The sequence below is a fragment of the Gorilla gorilla genome, chromosome 10 (genome assembly GCF_029281585.2).
Source record: "Gorilla gorilla gorilla isolate KB3781 chromosome 10, NHGRI_mGorGor1-v2.1_pri, whole genome shotgun sequence".
Lineage (NCBI taxonomy): Eukaryota > Metazoa > Chordata > Mammalia > Primates > Hominidae > Gorilla > Gorilla gorilla.
In genome coordinates this window covers 25,763,332-25,777,501 of record NC_073234.2, presented here as the reverse complement: position 1 = coordinate 25,777,501, position 14,170 = coordinate 25,763,332, and the positions used below count along the sequence as shown (strand labels likewise).

The 14,170-nt window shown below is 39.6% G+C and overlaps 1 long non-coding RNA gene across 1 annotated transcript; it reads left to right on the top strand.

The window, feature by feature from the left end:
- Positions 1–341: 341 nt before the first annotated feature.
- LOC134756509 (uncharacterized) lies at positions 342–4,547 on the top strand. The gene is made up of 3 exons (XR_010129238.1): positions 342–877; positions 2,014–2,074; positions 2,900–4,547. It is a non-coding gene; the product is annotated as an uncharacterized lncRNA (long non-coding RNA).
- The last annotated feature ends 9,623 nt before the right edge of the window (positions 4,548–14,170 follow it).

Genomic DNA, 14,170 nt, shown 5'->3' with positions numbered 1-14,170 from the left:
TTGCAGGAAAGCGCTGGCTCTTAGAGCTGCCTGGCAAGCTTTGATGTGCAAATGCCAGCCATTAGAAACTGGGTCTACCCAATCGTGGCAATTCCTGCCCTCTTCTTCCTGCTCTTGCCCCGACATGTGCCTGGTAACATGGCCGCCCCCACATATCCCCATGAGTATAGAATATCATGATGCCCTGCATTTGCATATTAAAAGGCTAGGGTAAGAGGGCCAAGTTTTTCATGGGCTACATGAGTGACATGCCTGATCAAACCAATCCCCTTAGCCCTATGCAAATCAAACACCACCTCCAACAGCCTCCTCATATAAGTGGCCACTTTTCTGCAGCACATGGGGTTTTCTCTTTGTTTAAAACCCTCCTCCCTCTGTCTCTACAAGGGAGCTGTTTTCTTCTTCCTTCCTTCTTTCTTGCTTATTAAACTCTCCTCTCCTTAAAACCACTCCACATATGTCCAAGTCGTTTTATCTAATTCGGTGCAAGATTAAGGACGCTAGTGTTCTACCAGTCATCATAGCCATATCAATACTGGGTGTCAGAAGGAAGGCCAAAGGTGATTCACCTTAAGGAGACTCACCAGACCTTGGAACTACAGCATGAGGTACCCACACTGGGGCTCTTTAGGGCCCCCGACCCTGACTTCCACGGGTCACTTCTTCTCCGGCTTGGAGAGTCTCTCTTAGAACTCCCAATTTTGATTTGTTTTCTGTTTTATTTGGAATTTGGTGAGGAAAGATCTTTTCCTCCTTGTTTGAATCTCTTGTTGAAGAGGACTCTTTTCCTCTGTTGACCTTGTCTATGAAGTTTGAACCTAGAGGTTTGAATGAGGAAATTTTTTTCTTCATTTGGAGAAGGCCATTGTTTTTCTTGGTAAGCATATACTTTATTTTTCTCCTGTGCTTGCATTTATTTTGCTTTTACATATTCAGTGCTTGAGTTTCACTGGAGTTTGTGCATTTGGCAGTTGACTAAATCACCTAAATAAATTTAGTTACAAATGAACTCTCAAAGTTCAATGGCATGAGAATTAGGCTCTGATATTTTTTATCTTGCCCAAATTCATACCTAAGGAGTCTGGGGAGTCATGCCCTACAAACCATAAACTAACATCACACGGGTTTCATTTAACCCTGTATATCATGACTTACTTTCCAATCTGACTCTGGCATAACATTATGTGACAAAGAAGAAAGTCAAATGTTTTACCGCAAAACATGTTTACTTGCCATATTTTGAAATGGCCCTGCAAAGCTGTCCTTTGTGGGGAGAAATTTGCATATGTAAAGAATCTCTATTAAAATATCTGGATCTTTTTCTCCAGGCCCTCCCAATCCTAAAGAGATTAACTAAGAGTCTAGCACCTTTTAAATATCTGAATAGGATATCATTCTATTGTCTCTAAGAGCAGCCACTATAAGACTTCAAAAGAACCTTGGTCTCCACATCCTTTTATCTTAACCTGAATATTTATTTTCTATCAACCCCAGGTCTTTAGACAGACTCAACTACTTGTCAACCAGAAAATGTTTAAATTTACCTATAGCCTGAAACTACTCCCCCCCACCCCCCCCCACCTTCCTAATCCCTGGCTTTGAATTGTCCCACCTTTCTGGACCAAACCAATGTATTTCTAATATGTGAGTAAATTGAGTTATATACCTATAATTTATATATATATATATATGTGTGTGTGTGTGTGTATATGTATCTATCCTTTGATAGATGATTTTATTGACTACTTTTTGTTTGTTTGTTTATAGCCCCTCTGGCTAATCTTTGTTCCCTTAAATACAGAGAACTTTGGGAGCTTTGGGAAGTTTGCTATTTTTTTATTTTTTAGAATTTTTTTTTTCCCCTTGCTTTATATTCCTCAATTTTATCACAGAATTAGCAAATGGTTGTAGGAATAGTGAAGATTTGAACACTGTCTGTTTTGTGCTGCTCTAATAGAATACAAAGACCAGATAATTTATAATGAACATAAATGTATTGGCTTACAATTCTAGAGGCTGAGAAGGGGCCAGCATCTAGTGAGGTTCTTCTTGCTGTACTATCAAATGGAAGGAGGTGAGACCGGGAGAGAGAGAACCCACTCCTCAAAGTCATTTTTTTAAAGGCACTAAACTCACTCACATATAAAGGCGGAACTCTTATGGGCCTTAAAGGCCCCACCTCCCAATACCATTATATTTGCAATTAAATTTTAACCTGAGTTTTGGAGGAGACAAACATTCAGACTATAGGAAAAACCTTCAAATATTCAGTATTGTCACCCTAGTCCACATAACCACTACAAAAATTGCTGGTTTCACTTTCTGCAAACATAGGTTCTCTGTCTTGGCCAGACTCTGATCCATGAAAAAGAAAAATGACAAAAGTAGCAGATTGTTGATTTTTTCTCCCTACTCTGGAATTAAAGTCATTTGGTTGTCATTCCATAGATCTCTGATTCCTTAAAAATGCATTTTTGGGGAGATCTGGCAAGATGGCCGAATAGGAACAGCCCCAGTCTGCAGCTCACATCAAGAGCAACACAGAAGGTGGGTGATTTCTACATTTCCAAATGAGGTGCCCAGTTCATCTAATTGGGACTGGTTAGGCAGGGGAATGCAGCCCATGGAGGGCAAACAGAAGCAGGGTGGGGCATTGCCTCACCTCGGAAGTGCAAGGAGCTGGGATACCTTTCTCCCCCAGCCAAGGGAAGCCATGAGGGACTGTGCTACCCGGCCCAGATACTACACTTTTCCTACAGTTTTTGCAATCCACAGACTAGGAGATTCCCTCATGCACCTACACAACCAGGGCCCTGGGTTTCAAGCACAAAATTGGGCAGCTGTTTGGGCAGACATCAAGCTAGCTGCAGGAGTTTTTTTGTTTGTTTGTTTTCCCCAGTTGTGCCTGGAACCTCAGCGAGGCAGAATCATTCACTCCCCTGGAAAGGGGGCTAAAGCCAGGGAGCCAAGTGGTCTCGCTCAGCAGGTCCCACTTTCCTGGAGCCCAGCGAGCAAACAACAACTGGCTTGAAATTCTCACTGCCAGCACAGCAGTCTGAAGTGGACGTGAGACAATCAAGCTTGGTGGGTGGGAGGGGCATCTGCCATTACTGAGGCTTGAGTAGGCGATTTTTCCCCTGACAGTGCTAAGGAGGCCAGGAAGTTCAAACTTGGCAGAATTCACCACAGTGCAGCAAAGTATCTGTGGCCAGTCTGCCTCTCTAGATTCTTCTCACTGGGCAAGGCATCTCTGAAAAAAAATGCAGCAGCCCCAGTCAGGGGCTTATAGATAAAACTCCCATCTCCCTGGGTCAGAGAACCTGGGGGAAGGGGCAGCTGTGGGTGCAGTTTGAGCAGACTTAAACATTCCTGCCTGCCGGTTCTGAAGAGAGCAGCAGATCTCCCAGCACAGTGTTCGAGCTCTGCTAAGGGACAGACTGCCTCCTCAAGTGGGTCCCTGACCCCCATGCCTCCTGACTGGGAGACAGCTCTCAGTAGGGGTTGACAGACACCTCATAGAAGAGAGCTCTGGCTGGCATCAGGCCAGTGCCCCTCTGGGACAAAGCTTCCAGAAAAAGGAGGAGGCGGCAGTCTTTGCTCTTCTGCAGCCTACATGGGTGATATCCAAGCAAACAGGGTCTGGAGTGGACCTCAACTACAGCAGGCCTGCAGAAGAGGAGCCTGACTGTTAGAAGAAAAACTAACAAACAGAAAGCAATAACATCAACATCAACAAAAAGGACCCCCACATGAAAACCCCGTCCAAAGGTCATCAGCCTCAAAGATCAAAGGTAGATAAATCCACGAAGATGAGAAAAAAAACAATGCAAAAATGCTGAAAATTCCAAAAACCAGAATGCCTCTTCTCCAAATGATCACAACTGGTCTCTAGCAAACCTAGATGATGGATTGATAGGTGCAGCAAACCACCATGGCATATGTATACCTATGTAACAAACCTGCACATTCTACACATTTATCCCAGAACTTAAAAGTAAAAATATAATAAATAAAATTAAATTAAATTTAAAAAGATACTTCCATATGCATGTTTATAGCAGCACAATTCACAATTGCAAAAATGTGGAACCAACCCAAGTGCCCATCAATCAACGAGTGGATAAAGAACCTGTGGTATTATATGTATATGATGGAATACCACTCACTCACAGAAGGGAATGAATTAACGGCATTTGCAGTGACCTGGATGAGATTGGAGACAATTAGTCTAAGTGAAGTAGCTCAGGAATGGAAAACCAAGCATCATATGTTCTCACGCATTAGTAGGAGCTAAGCTATGAGGATGCAAAGGCATAGGAATGGCACAATGGACTTTGGGGACTCAGGGGAAAAGGGTGGGAAGTGGGTAACGGATAAAAGACTACAAATAGGATGCAGTCTATACTGCTCGGTGATTAGTGCACCAAAATCTCACTAAATCACCACTAAAGAACTACGCACATAACCAAACACCACCTGTTCCCCAATAACCTATGGAAATTAAAAAAAAAAAACTAAAAAAAAAAAGTTTAATTTCATTTACTGCCACCTATTTTGTTGTTGTCATTGTTGTTGAATAATTTACTAATACATATAAGTGCTCAAACATATTGCCATTAATTTTGTTTTACGAGGTCAGTTAACTTACAGGATACTTGAAAAAAATTAATTATATTTCTCTTACATTTACCAGTCTACCTTTCTGCATTCTTTCCTGTAGAAGCAGGTTCCCATCTGATACTGTTTCCCTCAGTAAAAAGAACATCCTTCAGCATTTCTTACAGTGTGGACCTGCTGGCAACACATTCATTCAGCTTTTACTAACCTGGAAATATTTTTATTTTGCTTCATTTTTTAAAATTAAGTTTTTAATTTGGTATAATTGTAAGTTCACATGTTACCGTAAGGAATAACACCAAGAGATCCCATGTTTCCTGTCCCAGTTTACTCCAATGGCGATGTCTTGTAAAACTGTAACACAATATTACAACCAAGATATTGATAATGATACAATCAAAATACAGAAGAGCTCCATTATCACAGGGATCCCTATGATAGGGGAAGCCACACCCACCTCCTACCTCTCCCCCATTGTTGATTCCTGAAAACCATTAATCTGCTCTCCATTTTTATCATTTTACCATTTCAAGAATGTTATATAAATGGAATTGCATAGAATGTAAACTTTTTTTGTTTCAACATACCTGGAGATTTATACAAGTTGTTGCATGTTCCTTTTATTGTTGAGTAGTATTCCACTGTATTTATGTACCACAGTTTAACTCATTGAAGGACTTCTGAATTGTTTTTAGTTTGGGGCTATTACAAGTAAAACCACTGTGAAAATTTGTGTCCACATTTTGTGTATTTGTAAGTTTTTATTTCTCTGGAATAACTATCCAAGAGTGCAACTGCAGTTATGTGGGAGTTGTATGATTTGTTTTTAAGGAAACTTCCACAGGATTTTTCAAAGAGGCTGTATCATTTTACATTCCTACCAGAAATGCATGAGTGATCTAGTTTCTACTCATCCTTGTTGACTTTTAATATTGTCACTATTTTTATATTTTGCCATTCTGATAAGTATGTAGTGATATCTCAGTACAGTTTTAGTTTATTTTGCCATCTGTATATCATCTGATTCTTTCCTCTGTCATCTTCATTACCCTATTGAACCTGTCTAGTGAGTTTTGCTGTTGTTGTTTTTGTGTCTTTCAGTTGTATAATTTATAATTGCTTATTTCACACACACAAATGTGCGAAATGTGTGAAAGTGTTTCTTAAATATTACAAGATACAATATCAACTAAAAATACATTATATTAAAATTGAAAGCTTCTTGGCATATATTTTAATGCAATTTAGGTGTGTGGGTTGATGTTGTCAAACAAGGGGAAAAACGAAATAAAGTTCCAAAAATTTTTTAAAAAGTGCCTAAACATAAGCTGCACAGTTAATAGAAACCTATTCCTTTGCTTACAAAAAGTAAGAGAAAAAACTTTGAAAGTATTTTGATGAATATAAAACTTTGGCAAGACATACGAATGTGCTTCCTGAATTTGAAAGTAAATGAAAAAGTAACAACATTAAAAATGTACAACTGGCCAGGAGCAGTGGCTCATGCTTGTAATCCCAGCACTTTGGGAGGCCAAGGTGGGCAGATCGCCTGAGGTCAGGAGTTCGAGACCAGCCTGGCCAACATGGAAAAACCCTGTCTCTACTAAAAATACAGAAAAATTAGCCAGGTATGGTGGCACACGCATGTGATTCCAGCTACTTGGGAGGCTGAGGCAGAAGAATCCCTTGAACCAAGGAGGTGGAGGTCGCAGTGAGCTGAGATGGTGCCACTGCACTCCAGCCTGGGTGACAGAGTGAGACTCCATCTCAAATAAATATATAAATAAATAAAATAAAATAAAATAAAAATGTACAACAAACTAATGAAAATACCATGATGGGAAAAGTGCACATCAAATAGAAATTGAGGTGATTGCAGGTACCCATTTGATTATTTTTTATAACATGTATTTATTTGCTAATTTTTTTGTTCAAAAGAATTTGTAATTGCTTATTGAAGAGTTTTCTTTTTCTGCTTTTTCCCTGCTGGAGCCAGGGAGGCTGGACGGCCTGGTGCCAAGAGGTGTTCCCTACAGCCCAACACACTGGCTGTGGCAGACTGTGGCCAGAATGCCCCTTCAGGCCTGACCCTGACTCATCCCTCTTCAATGGGCAGGGCCTCCCTGCAGGAACTTCAACAACTCCAGTCAAAGGTTCAGGGGACAGAATGCTAATCTCCCTGGGCCTGAGTCCCTATGGGGAGGGGTGGCTGCAGTCTCTGCAGACCAGCAGACTTAGCCTTTCCTCCTGTTAGTTCTGACGAATCTGGGCAGCCCACACTAGTGGGTTACCCCACAGTGAAGCACACTCCCTCCACCAAGGGACAGTCAAAGTGCTTTGTTAAATAGTTCCTGTTCCCCATGCCACCCAACTGAGACCCTCCAACAGGAATTGTCAGACACCCTTTGCAGGACCAAATCTACTGGCATCAGTTTGGTGCCCCTCAAAATCAGAGACCCCAGGAGGAAAAGCAGACACCCATCTTTGCTGTTCTCCAGCCTCCTTGAGTGACATCTTCAGGCAGGAGAGTGAACCAGATGAAAAAGGCCTGAAGTGAACCCTCAGCAAACCCCAGCAGCCCTACAGAAGAGGGACCTGACAATTGAAAGAAAAGCAAACATTGTTCAATTCCCACCTATGAGTGAGAACATGCGGTGTTTGGTTTCACACACCGGGGCCTGTTGTGGGGTGGGGGGAGGGGGGAAGGATAGCATTAGGAGATATACCTAATGTAAATGACGAGTTAATGGGTGCAGCACACCAACATGGCACATGTATACATATGTAACAAACCTGCACGTTGTGAACATGTACCCTAGAACTTAAAGTATAATTAAAAAAAAGAAAAAAAGAAAAGCAAGCAAACAGAAAGCAAAAATAACAGCATTAACAACAAAAAAATCCCCATAAAAACCCCATCCAAGGATCAACGGCCTCAAAGATCAAAACTAGACAACACATGAAGATGAAAAAGAGTCAATGAAAAACTGCTGAAAACCCAAAAGGCCGGAGTATCTCTTCTCCTCCAAATGATTGCCAGGACAAATCTACAGAAATAATTTCAATTTTTTTCAGTATTTAGTAGTAAAAGATATTAATGCATTAATGGCAATACATTTCTGGTTTAAGATAAGTTAAGGATGTTTTCTAGTTGTGCATGAATGCTGGCAACTTAGCAATTTTTGACAACTGTTTAAATATTAATGTTAACATTAGGTTTGAAAAAGTAAAGATGGTAAACTGGGTATTTGTCATTTGCTTTAAAAAAAAAGAAAAAAAACACTCTCAAACTATGCATTGATGGAACATATCTCAAAATAATAAGAGCTATTTATGACAAACCCATAGCCAATATAATATTGAGTGAACAAAAGCTGGAAACATTCCCTTTGAAAACCAGCACAAGACAAGGGTGCCCTCTTTCACCACTCCTATTTAACATATATTGGAAATTCTGGCCAGGGCAATCAGGCAAGAGGAAGAAATAAAGGGTATTCAAATAGGAAGAGAGGAAGTCAAATTGTCTCTGTTTGCAGATGACATGATTGTATATTTAGAAAACCCCATCATCTCAGCCCAAAAACTCCTTAAGCTGATAAGCAATTTCAACAGTCTCAGGATACAAAGTCAATGTGCAAAAATCACAAACACTCCTTTACACCAACAATAGACAAGCAGAGAGCCAAATCATGAATGAACTCCCATTCAAAATTGCTACAAAGAAATAAAATACCTAAGAATACAGCTAAGAAGAGATGTGAAGGACCTCTTCAAGGAGAACTACAAACCATTGCCCAAGGAAATAAGAGAGGACACAAACAAATGAAAAAACATTTCATCCTCCTGGATAGGAAGAATATCATGAAAATGGCCATACTGCCCAAAGTAATTTATAGATTTAATGCTATTCCCATCAAACTACCATTGACTTTCTTTACAGAATTAGAAAAAAACTACTTTAAATTTCATATGGAATCAAAGAAGACCCCGTATAACCAAGACAATCCCCCCAAAAAAGAACAAAGTTGGAGTATCATGCTACCTAACTTCAAACTATACTACAAGGCTACAGTAACCAAAACAGCATGGTACTGGTACCAAAACAGATATACAGACTGATAGAACAGAACAGAGACCTCCGAAATAACACCACTCATCTACAACCATCTGATCTGTGACAAACCTGACAAAAACAAGCAATGGGGAAAGGATCTCCTATTCAGTAAATGGTGCTCAGAAAACTTGTTAGCCATATGCAGAAAACTGAAACTGGACTCCTTCCTTACACCTTATACAAAAATTAACTCAAGATGGATTAAAGACTTAAATGTAAAACCCAAAACCATAAAAACCCTAGAAGAAAACCTAGGCAGTATCATTCACGACAAAGGCATGGGCAAAGACTTCATGACAAAAATGCCAAAAGCAGTGGCAACAAAAGCCAAAATTGAGAAATGGGATCTAATTAAACTAAAGAGCTTCTACACAGCAAAGCAAACTGTCATCAGAGTGAAAAGACAATCTACAGAATGGGAGAAAAATTTTACAATCTACCCATCTGACAAAAGTCTAATATCCATAATCTACAAGGAACTTAAACAAATTTACAAGAAAAAACAAACAACCCCATCAAAAAGTGGGCGAAACAAATTAACGGACGCTTCTCAAAAGAAGACATTTATGCAGCCAACAAACATATGAATAAAAGCTCAATATCGCTGATCATTAGAAAAATGCAAATCAAAACCACAATGAGATACCATCTCATGCCAGTCAGAATGGCGATTATTAAAATGTCAAGAAACTATAGATGCTGGTGCAATTGTAGATAGATAGGAACACTTTTACACTGTTGGTGGGAATGTAAATTAGTTCAACAATTGTGGAAGACAGTATGGTGATTCCTCAAGGATCCAGAACCAGGAATACCATTTGACCCGGCAATGCCATTACTGGGTATATACCCTAAGAAATATAAATCATTCTACTATAAACACACATGCACACGTATGTTTATTGCAGCATTATTTACAACAGTAAAGTCATGGAACCAGCCCAATGCCCATCAATAATAGACTGGATAAAGAAAATGTGGTACATATACCATTGTGGAATACTATGCAGCCATAAAAAGAGATGAAATCATGTCCTTTGCAAGGACATGGATGAAGCTGGAAGCCACCATCCTCAGCAAACTAACACCGGAAGAGAAAACCAAACACCACATGTTCTCCTCATAAGTGGGAGTGGAACAATGAGAACATATGGACACAGGGAGGGGAACAACACACACCAGGGCCTGTTGGCCAGTGGGATGCAAGGGGAGGGACCTTAGAGGACGGATCAATAGGTGCAGCAAACCAACATGGCACATGTATGCCTATGTCACCCTGCACGTTCGGCACATATCCCAGAATTTAAAGTAAAAAGAAAAAAAAAAACTTTAGTAAGTTTATCCAAGGAGATGAAAGAGCTATATACTGAAAACTATAAAACACCAATGAAAGAAATTTAATCTAACACAAGTAAATGGAAAGATATCATGTGTTCTTGGAGTGAGAGAAATATAAAATTTCCGTGCAACCTAAAGTGATCTACAGATTTAATGCAATCCCTGTTAAAATTCTAATTTTGTTTTATATAAGAATAGAAAAAGCATTCCTCAAATTCATATGGAATCAGAAAAACCCTGAACAGCCAAAGCAATCTCGAGCAAACAGAACAAAGCTGGAAATGTCACACTCCTTAATTTCATGCTCTGTTATAAAGCTTTGTAATCAAAACAGCATAGTACTAGTGTATAAACGACACATTGACCAACAGGACTGAATAGAAAGCCTAGAAATAAACCCACACATTTAAGGCAGTCGATTTTTGACAAAGGTGCTAAGAATACACAATGACAAAAGAACAACAATCTCTTCAATAAATGGTGTTGGCAAAACTGAATATGTACATGCAGAAAAAATAAAGTTGGATCTTTGTTTTACATCATACTGAAAAATCAACTCAAATTAGATTAAAGAATAAAATGCAAGACCTGAAATTATAAAACTACTAGAAGAAAACATAGGGGAAAATTCCATGTCATTGATCTGGGCAATAATTTTTTTGCATATGACTCCAAACCCACAGGTAACTAAAGGAAAAATAAATAAATGGGATTGCAACAAACTAAAAAGGTTTTGTACAACAAAGAAAACAGTTAACAAAGTGAAGAGATAACCCACAGATTGGGAGAAAATATTTGCATAATGTACTCTAATAAGGGGCTAATGTCCAAAATATATAAAGGAGTTCCATGATTAATTAGCAAGAAAACAAATAACTAAATTCAAAAATAGGCAAAGAACCTAAATGAACATTTCTGAAAAGATGACATATGAAGGACCACAGGTACGTGAGAAAAAAATGCTCAATCTCTAATCGTCCGAGAAATGCAAATTCAAAACACAATGAGAGGTTACCTCACACTTGGTAGAATGGTTACTATCAAAAACTCAGTAGATAAGAAGTGTTGGGAAAGAAGTGGAGAAAAGGAAACTCAACTACATTGTTAGTGGAAATGTACATTAGTACAGCCATTATGAGAAACAGTATAGAGATTCCTCAAAAAGCTAAAAATACAATTACCCTATGATCCAGCAGTTCTACATCTGGATATATATCCAAAGGAGTTGAAATGTATATATCAAAAAGAGTTGAAATTGGTATACTGAAGAGATATCTGAACCCCACGTTCATTGCAACATTAATCACAATAGCCAAGATATGGAATCAGCTTAAGTGCCCATCAACAGATGAATGGATAAAGAAAATATGGTATATATACAGAAAGAAATACTGTACACCAGGAGGAGCCAAGATGGCCGAATAGGAACAGCACCGGTCTACAGCTCCCAGCGTGAGTGATGCAGAAGACGGGTGATTTCTGCATTTCCATCTGAGCTTTGAAGAGAGCAGTGGTTCTCCCAGCATGCAGCTGGAGATCTGAGAATGGGCAGACTGCCTCCTCAAATGGGTCCCTGACCCCTGACCTCCGAGCAGCCTAACTGGGAGGCACCCCACAGCAGGGGCAGACTGACACCTCACACAGCCGGGTACTCCAACAGACCAGCAGCTGAGAGTCCTGTCTGTTAGAAGGAAAACTAACAAATAGAAAGGACATCCACACCAAAAACCCATCTGTACATCACCATCATCAAAGACCAAAAGTAAATAAAACCACAAAGATGGGGAAAAAACAGAGCAGAAAAACTGGAAACTCTAAAAAGCAGAGCACCTCTCCTCCTCCAAAGGAACGCAGTTCCTCAGCAGCAACGGAACAAAGCTGGACAGAGAATGACGTTGACGAGCTGAGAGAAGAAGTCTTCAGATGATCAAATTACCCCGAGCTAAGGGAGGACATTCAAACCAAAGGCAAAGAAGTTGAAAACTTTGCAAAAAATTTAGAAGAATGTATAACTAGAATAACCAATACAGAGAAGTGTTTAAAGGAGCTGATGGAGCTGAAAACCAAGGCTCGAGAACTACGTGAAGAATGCAGAAGTCTCAGGAGCCAATGTGATCAACTGGAAGAAAGGGTATCAGTGATGGAAGATGAGATGAATGAAATGAAGTGAGAAGGGAAGTTTAGAGAAAAAAGAATAAAAAGAAATGAGCAAAGCCTCCAAGAAATATGGGACTATGTGAAAAGACCAAATCTACGTCTGATTGGTGTACCTGAAAGTGACGGGAGAAAGGAACCAAGTTGGAAAACACTCTGCAGGATATTATCCAGGAGAACTTCCCCAATCTAGCAAGGCAGGCCAACATTCAGATTCAGGAAATACAGAGAACACCACAAAGATACTCCTCGAGAAAAGCAACTCCAAGACACATAATTGTCAGATTCACCAAAGTTGAAATGAAGGAAAAAATATTAAGGGCAGCCAGAGAGAAAGGTCGGGTTACCCTCAAAGGGAAGCCCATCAGACTAACAGCAGATCTCTCAGCAGAAACTCTACAAGCCAGGAGAGAGTGCGGGCCAATATTCGACATTCTTAAAGAAAAGAATTTTCAACCCAGAAATTCATATCCAGCCAAACTAAGCTTCATAAGTGAAGGAGAAATAAAATACTTTACAGAGAAGCAAATGCTGAGAGATTTTGTCACCACCAGGCCTGCCCTAAAAGAGCTCCTGAAGGAAGCGCTAAACATGGAAAGGAACAACTGGCACCAGCCGCTGCAAAATCATGCCAAAATGTAAAGACCATCGAGACTAGGAAGAAACTGCATCAACTAATGAGCAAAATAACCAGCTAACTTCATAATGACAGGATCAAATTCACACATAACAATATTAACTTTAAATGTAAATGGACTAAATTCTCCAATTAAAAGACACAGACTGGCAAACTGGATAGAGTCAAGACCCATCAGTGTGCTGTATTCAGGAAACCCATCTCACGTGCAGAGACACACATAGGCTCAAAATAAAAGGATGGAGGAAGATCTACCAAGCAAATGGAAAACAAAAAAAAGGCAGGGGTTGCAATCCGAGTCTCCGATAAAACAGACTTTAAACCAACAAAGATCAAAAGAGACAAAGAAGGCCATTACATAATGGTAAAGGGATCAATTCAACAAGAAGAGCTAACTATCCTAAATATATATGCACCCAATACAGGAGCACCCAGATTCATAAAGCAAGTCCTGAGTGACCTACAAAGAGACTTAGACTCCCACACAATAATAATGGGAGACTTTAACACCCCATTGTTAACATTAGACAGATCAACGAGACAGAAAGTCAACAAGGATACCCAGGAATTGAACTCAGCTCTGCACCAAGTGGACCTAATAGACATCTACAGAACTCTCCACCCCAAATCAACAGAATATACATTTTTTTAAACACCACACCACACCTATTCCAAAATTGACCACATACTTGGAAGTAAAGCTCTCCTCAGCAAATGTAAAAGAACAGAAATTATAACAAACTATCTCTCAGACCACAGTGCAATCAAACTAGAACTCAGGATTAAGAATCTCACTCAAAACTGCTCAACTACATGGAAACTGAACAACCTGCTCCTGAATGACTACTGGGTACATAATGAAATGAAGGCAGAAATAAAGATGTTCTTTGAAACCAATAAGAACAAAGACACAACATACCAGAATCTCTGGGACACATTCAAAGCAGTGTGTAGAGGGAAATTGATAGAACTAAATGCCCACAAGAGAAAGCAGGAAAGATCTAAAATCGACACACTGACATCACAATTAAAAGAACTAGAAAAGCAAGAGCAAACACATTCAAAAGCTAGCAGAAGGCAAGAAGCAACTAAGATCAGAGCAGAACTGAAGGACATAGAAACAGACAAAACCATTCAAAAAATCAATGAATCCAGGAGCTGGTTTTTTGAAAAGATCAACAAAATTGACAGACCACTAGCAAGACTAATAAAGAAGAAAAAAGAGAAGAATCAAATAGACACAATAAAAAATGATAAAGGGGATATCACCACTGATCCCACAGAAATACAAACTACCATCAGAGAATACT